We start from the raw sequence: 14,990 nt of genomic DNA on the forward strand, positions 1-14,990 counted from the left end.
GTTCCCTGCACTTTCCAACAAACTTCCCCTGCTCTCTAAGCGTAATTAATCACTTGGTTGGAGGGTTGCTTTACTTTCTCATGGTCCCCTCCTCCACTAGTAGAGAGGCACAACATCTACCTTTTCTTTCTTAACTACTTCTATGAATTAAGAACAGATGAGAATTTTTACCGGACCTTTCTATGACTCCATCTCATCCTGCCAGATTTCACACCTTAGCATGTAACTCTTGCAGACACAAGAACTATAGAGCAGGATTTGCCAGGTTGATTAGAGAAGTAGGCAAGTCTCCCATTCAGAAGAATTCAATTATATAGATACTTGCCTGTCAAGTTAGTGTGGGCTGAGCACAGTAACTTCCTTAGAAAGAGTACAGTATGAAAAGGAGGGAAAAGAACAACTTTAGAGTGGAGAAAATGACAAACACTATTTCAGTCAGGTGATCAGGGTCAATATCTACAAGGAAAAGATGAGCTGATAATGTGTACCCTTGATATGACATGATGAGAATGGCACCTTCTGTGGTCTGCCTTCCAAAGCCCATATAACCTAGTCTAAGCATGAGAAAGACATCAGATAAATTTCAATTAAGGGACATTTACAAAATATCTATTCAGTACTTCTCAAAATGGTCATAGCCAAGAAGAGCCTACCTAAGGAGATATGATGGCTAAAGGTAATATGGTATGCTGGATGGAATCCTGGAACAAAATAAGAACATTAGATAAAAATGAAAGAAATCTGAAGAAAGTATGAACTTAATAATAATATATCCATATTGATTCATCAGTTGTGACAAATGTCACATACTATAAGATATTAACCACAGAGGACTTGATATTAGGTGTATGGAAACTCTCTACTATCTGTGCAACTTTTCTATACATTTAAAAGTATCCTAAAATAAAATATTTAATTAAAGAGTAGGGCAAAATATCCTCAAAACTCTAGTGACTGCACCCATCTTGCAAGAATTCTCCTCCTGGCTTGGCAGATACACCCAGTTGACAGTGATGATCCAGATTCAGTCCTATCTCTGCCACTGACCAACCATGTGACCCTGAACAAATCTAATCTGTCTGCAACAACTGCAGTTCCCCACCTTCATTATGGCTATAATCATATCCAAACCATCTCTGACAGGGATGACGTAAGGATGATACATGATAATATACTTCAGAAGCCAGTCATGCTATGAAGTCAGGGTGTTCTTACTGCTATTATAAAACATTCTAATCTGTAAAATGCCTCATGTGCAGTAAAAGGGAGAAGTTGATCAATCTGTATGCGCCACATCCGGAACAGTATCTGCAGGCCAGATGAGTTTTTATTTGCAAGTTAAAGATAAAATACATTGCCTGATGCAACTGTCCATATATTAAATACAGACAATCCTAAAAGTTATATATACATATTTGTTTAAATTGGCAATCACCAACTTTATTTATGTAGAAGATACAAATACACGTTTCTGCCAGAATGTTACCCCCTCCACCCACCCAAGACAGAGTCTCGCTCTGTCGCCCGGGCTGGAGTGCAATGGCTTGATCTCGGCTCACTGCAACCTCCGTCTCCGGGGTTCAAGCGATTCTCCCACCTCAGCCTCCCAAGTAGCTGGGATTACAGGTGCGTGCCACCACACCCAGCTAATATTTGTGTTTTTGTATTTTTTTTTTGAGATGGAGTCTCGCTCTGTTGCCCAGGCTGGAGTGCAGTGGTGCGATCTCGGCTCACTGCAAGCTACGCCTCCCGGGTTCACGCCATTCTCCTGCCTCAGCCTCCCGGAGTAGCTGGGACTATAGGCGCACACCACCATGCCCAGCTAATTTTTTGTATTTTTAGTAGAGACGAGGTTTCACCGTGTTCGCCAGGATGAATCTCCATCTCCTGACCTCGTAACCCACCTGCCTTGGCCTCCCAAAGTGCTGGGATTACAGGCATGAGCCACCACACCCGGCCTAATTTTTGTATTTTAACTGGAGACAGGGTTTCACTATGTTGGCCAGGCTGGTCTTAAACTCCTGACCTCAAGTGATCCGCCTGCCTCAGCCTCCCCAAGTGCTGGGATTACAGGCATGAGCCACCGTGCCCAGCCCAGAATGTTTTTAAAACACAGAATGTCAGCAGGATTTTACTGTAAGTAAATAACCCAAAATACTGTTTCACATGTAGGAAGGGCCTGTAGTTCAGGATAGGCAATAAGCATTAGCAATCATGGGTCATAAGTTGGCATTTCTACAACTGCATTTGAGAGAAGAACATAGGCAACGTGCTGAGTATCTGATGAAGCAAATGTTGCCCAGGAGACTATATATCCTGATTCCCTTTACTTTTATGGTTTTTAAAAAGTATAATGGCATTTCTACTAATGGTCCAGATACTACACTTCTTTAAAAAGTAAAACAATTTCTCTATGCAATAGGTATGAAGCATGCTCTCAACATGCACTCTGCAGGGTTCAGAACGCAGCCAAGTACAGGTGGATCTACAATTCAGGTGACTAGATATATTAAATAAAAACAAACTCAAGCTTCGAAGTGAAAAAAACAGGGAGGTCCCGAGGCTATGTGGAAATGTGGACACCTACCCTAAGTACTCCCACTCTATCCAGCCCCCTCTGCGTTAGATTCTGGAAGGAGATCACACCAACACACAGAATTAGAATGACCAATCAAGTATTCAGCTATCCCCCCTTTAAAAAGCATTTAGGGAACAACATTTTAAAATGTACTTTAGCTTCACCAATTCCAACTCAACTGAGAAAAAGTGTGAAACATTTTACAGAACTGCAAAATGCCCCACATTTATTTTCTGATGGCCATCTATCACTACAATTCTAACCTCCAACAATGTATGCATATAGTTTTATAAAATTAAAAGCTACACAGGGTTAAAATCTGGACACAGATATTAAGCTTCTATAAGAGCATGTGGTAAAAAGGGGCTGGAACACCCACATCCAGGGCCATAACCACAGGGTGTTGGGTGGGTAAGGCTCATGGAGACTGCCCACCCATCCAAATCCCTAATTGCAAGGATGAAGAAATGAGAGCCTGCCAGATTACAGCACTGTCAGTTACTGAGCCAGAGTGTTTTAGATTCATTGTCTCTAATTCTCATAATAAACCTGCAAGAATCAGTGTATCAGTGCCCTAATTTTAAATACGAAGACTCAGGCTGAGAGATATTAAATAACTTAATGCAAGGTCCCACAGCTAGTGTTCACAAGAGGCAAAACTGACACTGGGTTTCCTAAACTTCAATCCACTGCTTTTTCTACAACCCTTCATATAGGCCTCTTACCAAATTATGCAGAAGTCACCATTTAATCTATTTGGGCTAACAGTTAAAGAGATTATCTAAAGAATCATTTAACATTTAAGAAAGAAGAGGAATATAAAGCACAATCTTATTATTTTAATTTGTTTATGAAATACTTATGGGTATTTATTTGGTGGGTCCTTCCTTAAAAAAAAAAACAATTTTTTTAAGATTTTTAAAAACAAAGTCTGAGCCAGGCACAGTGCCTGATGCCTGTAATTCCAGCACTTTGGGACACTGAGGCAGACGGCTTGCTTGAGTTCAGGAGTTCAAGATTAGCCTGGGCAACATGGCAGAACCCTGTCTCTACAAAAGATACAAAAATTAGCTAGGTGTGGTGGCATGTACCTGTAGTCACAGCCACTGGTGAGGCTGAGGTGGGAGGATCACTTGTGCCTGGCAGGCTGAGGCTGCAGTGAGCTGTGAATGCACCACTGCATTCCAGCCTGGCCGATACAGCAAGGCCCTTCTAAAAAAAAAAAAAAAAAAAACCCAAAAAACAAACAAGAAAAGTCTTTCAGAAGAGGAAACCTCAAACTATAACCTTACTCTATAGGACTTACTTGTCTTTCTTTAGTAAAGTGGCCACGATAGCATTCATTCTAAAGAGGACAGTGGTTACCATACAAACCAATGATGGCCAGGCGTGGTGGCTCACACCTGTAATCCTAGCACTTTGGGAGGCCAAGTGGGGGTGGATCACCTGAGGGCAGGAGTTTGAGACCAGACTGGCCAAGGTGGCGAAACCCTATCTCTACTAAAAATACAAAAATTAGCCAGGCGTGGTGGTGCATGGCTGTAATCCCAGCTACTTGGGAGGCTGAAGCAGGAGAATTGCTTGAACCTGGGAGGCGGAGGTTGGAGTGAGCTGAGATCACACCACTGCACTCCAGCCTGGGTGACAGAGTGAGACTCCGTCTCAAAAAAACACAACCCACTCCCCCCCCCACCACCAATACCACTATTAACTACTCTCAGATTCTGAAACAAAGACCAACTTATTAAATAGATGATTAGCTTCAATGGCCAATCTTTGCTTGACTCTCAGTTTAGAGGTTTCTTAGTCACAGAATGCATTCCCTGGAGCCTATTACCTACAGAAAGTTCAGACAGGTTTTTCCAGTTACATTACTAAGTCAACACAAACAAAAACTGTGCCACCATCAGTCTCATAGTCCCCAATCTCAGCAGCCTTCTATTCATACAGGGTGGCCAGTCTTCCATTGACAAAATCCATAATCTGAAAGTAGGGCATTGACAAAGGCCAACAAATATGGCTCATCTGTCCATTTCTAGTTCAAATGCCCAGTCACCCCTCAAAGTCAGATGCCAGAAATGCATTCTACTGTTTTCCTCACAGGTCATGATTCCAATTATAGCTATCCTTTGTTATACACAGGGGGCTGGTTCCAGGACCATCTGCATATAACTAAACCTGTGCATACTCTACTCTATAGTCAGCCCCGCAGAAGAAACTCACTTAAAACAGACAACTCCCCTAGGCCCTCATATGGGTTTCACATGCCGGGAATGCTGTGTTTGGTTGAAAAAGAGTTCTGTGTAAGTGGACCCGTGCAATTCAAACCTGCATTGTTCAAGGCTCAACTGTACTAACTTCTCTATTTAAATGTTGGTAAAGCAGGAAAGGTAAATAAATAGATGCCAGATAAAATACCAGAACTCCAATGTTTCCCCACTTCTTCCCTGATATCAAAAATTAATGGTGATGCAATTTCTGTTAAGATTTCAAATGTCCTTCCTGCCACCTCAATCCCAGGAAAACTATCATTACAAATATTTTATGGTTTTTCACTAATTCATATTATCACCTTACCAAATAGTCTAAATTTCTAAGATTTTACATTACTTTTGGGATTGGGAGCCGAAGACAAAAAAGGAGTGGTCTGACAGAACAAGAATCATTTTTCTAATCACTTCTAAATACACATTTTGCTATACCCTTTGAGGCAGGCCAGTGGTAACTTGCTGAAGAACTAGGGATGTGCCTTCCTTAAGGCTAGGATAGTAAAGTACATAATAACCAAGACACCTACTGCTAGAGCTCAGGCCACTGTCACAGTTACTCCCTAAAGAGGCTAAGAAGCTACTGTGACCCCCAAACCCAAAACCATGTGATTTAAATCCAGTACTTTGAGATCAAGATTTTGATGAAATTACAAGAAAGAAACATCTCTAGGAAAAGACTTCAGCTTCAGGGACAAAAGTACCAGCTTGCCCCCAATGTGGGCCTAAAGGTTTAAAGAACCCTTAAAAAAAACTCTATCACAGCATGTCTAAAGAAAGTGCAGTGGTAAGAATACTCTTCCTTTCATTTTTATGTCCATCTTCTCTTTTATTAAATGATTTACACTGAAGGAAGCCCTGCACTGGGGCAGAAACCCATTAGGTGTAATCAGTTAGAGAACTGGCAATCAGTGGCATAACCCTTCCAGGAGGCACGTGCGGTAGGTGTGTGAAGGAGGCAGCATGATGGAATTCACATTTCACAGTCCTGCTGCCTAGAGATTCCTTTGTTTGGTCCACCTTGAAGAAATCAGCGTAAAGATGACTGCGCCTAGCAGAATCTGGCAGTTAGTTTTCTTGTTATAATGAAGACCATTTTCTAATGCAAGATACAATTATTGCTAATACTAAAGTATCCATGATCTCTAATACATGCTAACTGGTTGTGAAGACACATGGACCCCAAACAGATTAGATTAGGTGTCAGAGAGAAGCTTCCTGAAATGAAAAGTATTCCACCAATAATTTATAAAGGGGATAATTCCCACAGGCAGGATAAAAACATTCTTTGACTATCTCTTGGATCTTTGGGAAGATTAAATAAAGCTCTGCATGCAAACTACTCAGTGAAGTGCCAAGTACAAAAGCAGCTCCCAACAACTGTTAGATCCCACACGGAAGCAGTGACATCATAAATGTTAACTTACTGTTTTCCGAGCATCATATACTTTAAGCCAAAAGGTTCCAGGGCAGCCCCTTCCAGGAAAGGATTTCGAATTTTTAAAAAGCATTTCAGAGGTGCCGTGCCAGTCAGAAGTAACTGGTAATTTCTTAAATGTTGTACCCTACGTCCACTTCAGCCCTTCCAAACCATGTTTACCTTGTGGAGACTGTCCACTCACCCAGACACCAGCTGCAAGTGCTTCCCCTGGAACACAGAGAGGTTGCTGTCTGGAAGCAACATGTGGTATCAATTTATCTTTCTCAGCAATGGCAACAAGAAATCTGCTCACTTTAAAAATAAAAAGTGAGTTGTGTAATTTAACTCGTAAAAGCCCTGCTTTTTTTTTTTTTAAAGACAACCCCCTCTCCTCTCTCTTTTTTTTGAGGTGAAGTGGGGTGGGAGGAGGACTGTCTAGAGCAGCAAAATGAGTTATGGCTATCTCCAAAGCCAGGCCCACTACTTCCCCCCAGGCCGACTGCAGGCGTCTCCTGGTCCTTACAAGGAATTTCAGGGGAAAGCACTGGAAAGGACTGTCTTTCAATTCAGTGCTCACCCACTTTGTGTACAGGACCAGCATTTCAAATGGGTCTTACTGCTTGACTTGTGGGCACTGACAATTCAGAATGAGGTTGCCAAATGCCTGAATTCTAACATATGCATCTGCTGAACCACAGATGACAAAGGTGGTTCCATTGTGAACAGCCCAGTGGAACCATGAGCCACAGGAAGACCCATAGGTCTGTGTGCCACAGGAGAAAAACAGTTTCAGGAGCAGGCCCAGGTGGGCGCCTTCAGTGTATAACGACGGGCTCTTTCAAAGGCAGTCCTCTGGGAGAGGCCCTCAATTTCCCTTCAGTAGCAGTTCTTCACGCTGCCTATTAGAATCACCTGGGGAGACTTTAAACCCTCACATCCCAGTCTCAGAGGTTTTGATTCAACAGATAGGGTAAGGCCTGGATATAGGTACATTTTTAAAGCTCCCCAGATTATTCTAATGTGCAATTAGGGCCAAGAACCATTGGCCTTTCCCCCTTATATTTCCACTGACTGAGGATCTGATTCCAATCTAATGATTCCCAGTCTCCTTAGATCTGGTAACATAGCACAGTAATGTCCTTTAAGTTCAAGTTTCCACCATTGAGAAGATAAGGACGAGAACTGGGATGAGAGATTAAAGCTGTGATTTCATGTGCAGAATAAAGCTAGGGCAATTTTATTTTATTTTATTTTAGGTAACTGAGGTCCAGATCTGCTTTTCTTTTGAAAATCACGAGGTGAGGGGAAAGATCCTTGACCTTACCCTGCTTTGGGGACAGTCACCTCATTCTGCTCTGTGATGCTTCTCCACCCAGCATGCATAGGCATGGAGAGAAAGAAGGCATGTGGACTTTCACAAAACTAGGAATTGATATAGCTGAAGGAGAAAGGAATGGAACACTAACTGATCCTTGTAATTTTCTTAGATATTGCTAGAATCCAGTTTTAAGCTGCCTACTCCCTTCTGCTAGATTTTATCTACTTTGGGACTAAGATGTTGTTCAAAAGCAGGTACAGAAAGTATGATAGCATAAAAATGTATCTGAGATCAGACAGAGTTATTTATAATACCAGCTATAATGGCCAAAACCAAATCTTTCAGATTGAGAAGAAAACAAACTTTCATATAAAAGATTGCACAAACAACCTTATATGTATATCTAGCTCCACTCTACTCTTGCCTAAAACTTAAAAAGTTTAAACCATTAAGGAACTTAAAAAAAAAAAAAAAAGATGATGCTCTAAAGTAAACATTGTTGGGAACTTGGCTGAATAATTAAATTTCCAGTTAGAAACAAGATTTCCCGTTAAACTGCTGACGATAACCCTCTATCCACAGAGATGGCCTTTGGAAACTAACATTTAAGTTTTCAAGCAGCAAGCAAGCGACACGTTCTGGTCCCTCATAAGAAAGAATAAAATAATCAACTGGTGATCAGAATAATGAATCAATTTTCTATCCAAACAAAATGAGACATATGAGGCTTTCCCAAGGGGAGGAAGGGCTGGGTACACAATTTATCCTGCCCCCAACTGAAAAAGAAATCCTAGATAGGAAGAAAGTTCTCTTAAATAGCATGAAAGATGACTACCACTATACTCCGCACACAGTTCTGTTGGGTTTTCTAGGGTGGATTTTATTTTCATATTAATTATTATTATTATTTTTTCTTTTAGTAATCTTCTTTTCAAGCTCTTCCACAGCTGTTTCTGCTCTTGGAGGGCAAGAGGGAACATTCCATTCCTCACAGCCAAACCTGCACTTCCGGCACACAGAGAACCCTGGCAGTCTTGCAACCTCTGCCCACACCCACTCCCTGCAGCATCCTGCCCCTCCCCACAAACACTCCTATTTCCAGCCCCAGGTCCCTCTCCCCATAGACTGAGGAAGAAGCACCTAAAGGCGTGCAGTCAGCGAGATGACAGTCCCAGAAAGTAGGTTAAAGCTGCAGCATTTGGATGCCCCTGTTCTCTTTCTCCAAGCTTTTCCTGTGATGTTATTGAATCTGTTTCCCCTTCCCACAAGGTGCTCAGCAAACACATGCTACTGTAATTCTCTTTTAATACCATGCTCAAATTAGCCACACAAAATGGTTGCCTCAAAGAGTTAACAGTCATGAAGTTATAAAAGCCATAAAGTGGAACAGAAATACTTTTATTATTAATATTCACTTAGCTTAAACAAAATAAGGCTGCACCTTTTTCCAGTTTGAAAACTTACTGTGTGTGGAAATTGAATAAAAAGGGCACAGGAAACATGCATCCAGAACTCAGGAGCACATCCAGGAGTTTAGCATCACTTTCATGACATACGACAAGCAATCAGGGCAGGAAGCTCAGTAAAAATGCAATAGCTGGGGAACATGGAGAGGGCCAGGAAACCTTCTTTCTATGAAACAGGCAGCCCCAACTTCACAGTCGCAGACCCTGAGGACCAGAGAGGCACAGGGCCACACCTGAATCCAATCAGCTCCTAAGTGTCAACAGAGCAGAGACAGACTCACATCACCTGGCCTTGAGGTGTAAAACACCACCCAGAAAGAGAACGTTAGTACCAATGTCTGGATCAGCACACTAATAGCAAAGATAAAATGCAGGGTGCAGTCTGGCTCTTTAAACCAGATACCATGTCTTATTATAGCTTTAGCACCCGGCAGAGGGCCTGGTACACAGCAGGGGGTTCAAAAAATAGTATTTGTTTAACCACTGAATTAATGGGAAGGGGGCAGGAGCCACAAAATAGACCTGAATTATACTTTAACATGAGATGTGATAAAACATGAGACCAAAGAATGTCCTACACGAGTGAAGATGGAAGTAAGCTTCCATTGAAAATAAAGTGTGAAGTAGCATCTAGGTTGTTCTCAGGTTGAAAAGTCTCATCATAAGTATTAACTTCAATTATACAGCTCAATTTCCAAAAACCTGAAAATATATACCAACAAGTAGGCTTTATGGTCTCTAGAATAAGAGATGGAAAGAAGGGCTAACTGATAGGGTGTGTGCTACTCGGTGGAGCAAGGCCTTAGCAGGCATTTCAGGTCCATCCACGGTGAAGAGCCGGCTCTGCACCTGTCGTGGGATGCCATGGAGCCCCCATTACTTGGTAATTAAGTTGGCTCAGAGTCCCGGGCACACTCAAAACCACAGATAACACATTCTGGTTCTAAAGTCTCCTCTACACAAGCACCTAGGTAACAAGAGAAACCCCAAATCGAGTCTACTTCACCTACAGTCTGAAGGAAATTCATGTATGTGGTGCCTACCAGGGCCAATGCTCTGTGCTTGACAAATCTAATCTTATTTTCACAACAAGCCTGTCAGGTGTAAACTGAGGTGCAGAAAGGTTAAGCAATTTGTCTAGTGGTTGGTGGTGCTAGAAATCAAGCCTGAGGCTAACTTCGAAAGTGAAGCTCTCACCACTGCACTGTGTGTTTCCTTCTGAAGTTACCAAACTGACCAAGGAGGGAGGCATCACTAACAAGTGACCAAGGAATAAGAAGCTTTAATGACTGCAAAATCTGTGTGATTCAATTAAATGTTCAGCATGTGGTCCCGAGGTTTATGAAAGGGATGGAAAATGTGGAAAAATGGTAAGACGTGAAGCAAGCCTTGTTGGAGCCAGATCTGCCCATCTGCTAAAATTAATTTTTTAGAAATGACACTTTTTCTCAGACAGACCTCCAAGGGACACTACTATCATGTCCTAACCTAAACTGGGATCACTATTTTGGGGAACGCCCAAATATTACTATAGCCATAAACTGAACTTCTACATATTCAGGCTTTCCTCGGTGGCACATCTGGAGGCTTCTGTGTTCTGGGAGAATTAGCCTGTGACTACGTCAAGCCAGTATTACCTGGCTGTCCCTGGCAGGCCTATTCAGGCCCTAAAACAGCTGGCACCATGTTATGGATCCTCAAGCCAGAAACATTAAGCAAATGTCTGCTAGTGCCCGACCCTTGCTATTATGAGGCTTAATCTGAAACAGGGACTCAGCTCTATACTATTTAAAACATGTAATTAGTTTATTATTGAGCCAGAAAAGATGAGCTTGCTCTAAAACTATGTGAATCTTAAAATATGATGCCTTTTGCCTGCCAACTGACAACATGATCAGGATACTTCTGTTTAACCTCAATCAAAAACTCTGGTAGAAAACTGCTTTAAGGTTACATATGCCTACTATTTTATTATTTGTCTTCTGGCATCAAAACCTGCAGAAACAAATCACTGACAATGCAGGCACATTACAGGGATGGATGTGGAGGTGCTGAGTGGGTGAGTTAAACAGCTTGAGAGTTTGACATCTGAAATCCAGGAAAACTGCTTTTCTGTTCTTAGTTTACAATCCCTCCCTTCACATGAAATTTACTGGCTTTAGCGTCACACATACAAACACAACTGTTTCTAGCCCTTCAGATGTTATGGCTCAGAAAAACCGTTCCTTTTTGTCTTGTTATTTCAAGAGCAACTGATTTCTTTTTGGTAGCTCTGAAATATATGCCAGTGTGTGGGCACAGTCACACAGCTACGCACAGGCCCACACCCTGGAAAGACTGGAAGGAGTGGAGACACATTTTTCAGCTAGGAAAGTTTCGGCTAGTATTTATAAAACAGACAAGTGTGCATGCATTTGGAAGCAGGCTATCTTCCAAGTGTCAATGTTAGTTATCCTAATAGTCACTGTAAATCAAGGTGTTACCAGTGAAAGAAGCAGAGAAAGTAAGTAAATGCTACACAACAATTGTTTTGTTTGGCTACTGCAAACAAAACAATTGATGTATTTTTTTCTGTATGGAAATAAAGAGCACAATGCAGTCAATTCTATAAAATGACTTGGGCTAATAGTACCTATTAGCCCTCCACACCTCACTAAAGTTCAGCTCTAATGAGGAGCCTCCTGAGGAACTGCCTTCTCTAACCTATAACCTCATTTGCATATGCAGTATTTCACCATACTGGTTTTGCAAGATTTTTTTTCTTGTTCAAAACCACAGGATGCAAAAGTGGCTGATGACCAATATAATGATATTGTGAAATGCTGACCAAGTCAACCATTTATTCCACGACACTCCTGGGTGCTAATTACACACACAGATGAGCATCAGAAAGCTCAAAAGTTCACAAAAAAAGATCAAATAAAGAAAGGACATTTCCAGTAACTAAAGAACCAGGCACTGATTGTATTTTTCTGAAAAAGCATCCACTGAGCCACTCAGATACCCATGTATTCTAACTTTAAATCTGGGGTGTTCCAAAGTGTGTAAGTTAATTATTAGTACTACCCCCAAACTATGATGAATGAAGCAGATTGAATGCACACGAGATAAAATTGTTGTTTTTCTAAAGGCCATAACAGAAATGCAGTATTTTATGTACTAGGCTCTAATCTACTTCATGTACATGTTAGATAAACTTGAAAGCGCTTAAGAAACTGGAAATACAAGCATCAGTAGTGTAATATCTATCACCCAAACGGCAGGAGAAATAGTATTAACTGGCAAGGATAGTCATACAAGAGACTATAAAAGCTGAACACACAGTAGAAATAGAAAATTCCTATAACTGGGTGGTGCCTCAGGGGCTAAAAGAATGTAGGAAACAGTTCTTTTAGACCCTGCTTGTGGCAGAGGTGGCTGGAGGAGACAGAAAAGCCTAAGAGGGAGGGGTCAGAATATGACGGAGAGTTGGAGGGTGAGCCCACTCCTCAACCAGCACGTGTCCCTGTGCTCCAGGGCTCACTGGTGCCCCCCATACTAGCCATCAGTGACTCTAAGGGCATTCCTGAGGATGCAGGACCCCTGACCTTATAACTACCTCCTTGGTTAAGACTGAGTTGGCAGGGTCAGCCCTTGGATTATCTCCCCAAACATTCTGGAACCTTTTAACTTGGTCCTCCTGAAATTTCCAGCCCTTTCCCTTTAGTCAGGTTTTTCATTTGCTAATGGGAACAGTGTGTGGGCTCATAATACGAACAGGTACTAGGTCTTTCCCTAAGGATTAACAAATCATTAAATATATGGGGGCCATTGAGAGTAATCCCTTCACATCAAGACAAGGGAGGAAAAATATGAAGAAACCGATGTTTCTTGAGTCATTTTCAGGTTCAAAGTAACACACAACGAACATCAAGTAACACAACTCTCTGAGGCATTATGTGGAATGACAGTGCCCTATATTAGCTGTTTCTCTAGACACAAGTTCATCGGATCCTTTCAAACAGCCATAACCTGAGGAATTTTCTGAAGAAAGGCAGCTGAGTCCTGGTATTAATTTGTGGATGGAAAGGGAAGTAGGGGCCGAGCACAGTGGCTCACACCTGTAATCCCAGCACTTTAGGAGGCAGAGGCAGGCAAATGACTTGAGCCTGGGAAGTGGAGGTTGCCATGAGCCAAGATCACGTCACTGCATTCCAGCTTGGGCAACACAGTGAGACCCCCATCTCAAAAAAAAAAAAAAAAGAGCTGAGGGTGGTGGTGAAGTAGGGGTATCAGCTACTTGTAAGGTTAACAAATCCATATTTGGAGAACAAATTGCCAGGCGTTTCTTGTGTTACTGAATGTCTTTGCTTTGTCAAGCAAAGTACTAATGGGTCTTTGTTCCAGACTATCTTTCAAGGTAGGGCTACCTTTCATCTGCACAGGGAGTAGCCTTGAAAGGTAGTCATAGTGTCTCCCTCCAGAGCAAAGCGCAGACATACTTATTGCCTATTACAAATGATTTAGGATCCCTAAACTCAAGGTTCCTGTACAACCCACTACACGTGCAGCCATCAACCTGGGCCTATCTATGTCAACTCTATGGGATTTGGGGGCAAGGAAGAACCAATGCAAAATGAGCTATTGCTCATGCTGGCTGCTATGCCATGAGAGAATGACAGATCCCTTTGCCTCTAACCCAAGAGCTTGGCGTCTGGTAGGGGCAGATCTGAGACACTTGTAGTCCTTTTTTTTTTTAAGGGATAGATAGGTTCCCACTCTATTACCCGGGCTGGAATGCACTGGAGTGCAGTGGTATAACCATAGTCCACTGCAGCCTTGAGCTTCTGGGCTCAAGTGATCCTCCTACCTCAGCTTCCTGAGAAGCTGGAACCAGAGGTGTGCACCACCACACTTGACTAATTTTTTAATTTTTTTGTAGAGATGGGGTCTCACTATGTTGTCCAAGCTGGTCTCAAACTTCTAGCCTCAAGCGAACCTCCCACCTAAGCCTTGCAAAATGCTGGGACTACAGATGTGAGCCACTGTGCCTGGCCACTTTGCCATTCTTCACAGTCCACTGCTTTAGCTTGTGAACTGATTATTTCCTTAACCACGAAAGATAAAATTGGGCAATGATCATCTCTAGCCATCTTTCTTCTCTTCTCCTATATAAAATAAGAAGGAATACAAGATAATAGGATGAGAAAGGAAAAGCAAGAGAGGCAGACGCACATGGCTCCAGCACTTTGAATGCTCTGACCTGGCTCTGCCAACGACCCTTAGGGCTTTATGACAATAAACCATTAATCAAAGGGAACAGGGGTGAGAAGATCCCCAGAGAGTCATTTTCAGTGTTTCATTTGCATCAGTCACCATCTTTTTCAGCTGTTACTCAACGTTGTGGTTTGCTTCCGGGGAATAGAGCTAAGTGCGCAGCAGGTTCAGGTTTATTTCTTTTTACCTTCCTCTTCCACCAATACAAGAACAGACACCTTATGTCCATTCCTATCACCAACTCCCTGACAACTGGGCTGCCTCATCTCAAGGCAATCCTAACAGTACTGAGTTTCTGCAGGGTCCAGACAGAGTCCATTATGGAGCCCTGGGCCGGGAAACATTTCTCCTCAGTTCCTTGTCTATGGACTGCCCTCAATTTAACCTTGGCAGAGGTGCTTCCAGGTCTCCCCCTCGCCACAGTGACTTTGCTGTTGTAAAGTGTCATGCATGTAGATACCCAGGATTCCGTCCTCTTTCCACTTAGCTCTCCCACATAAATTTTCTTCTTTCTTCTGACAGTATTTAGCAGCTTTACATCTCTATGAAGGAAAATGGACTAGGCATTGCCTGTGAACCAATAGCAAACATATACAATAGACATTTATAGACTCTCTCCAAGTTTCCAAAAAAAGAGTTAATTTTCTAGCTTATTAATGATGAGCCAGGAGGCTTTATCATGAAA

The 14,990-nt window shown here is 42.2% G+C and overlaps 1 protein-coding gene across 1 annotated transcript in view; it reads right to left on the minus strand.

The window, feature by feature from the left end:
* Positions 1-14,990, minus strand: part of FOXO3 (forkhead box O3) — a 124,983-nt gene that overhangs the window by 21,962 nt on the left and 88,031 nt on the right. The gene's annotated exons all lie outside the window — the stretch shown is intronic.

Source organism: Piliocolobus tephrosceles, chromosome 5, assembly GCF_002776525.5.
Source record: "Piliocolobus tephrosceles isolate RC106 chromosome 5, ASM277652v3, whole genome shotgun sequence".
Classification (NCBI taxonomy): domain Eukaryota; kingdom Metazoa; phylum Chordata; class Mammalia; order Primates; family Cercopithecidae; genus Piliocolobus; species Piliocolobus tephrosceles.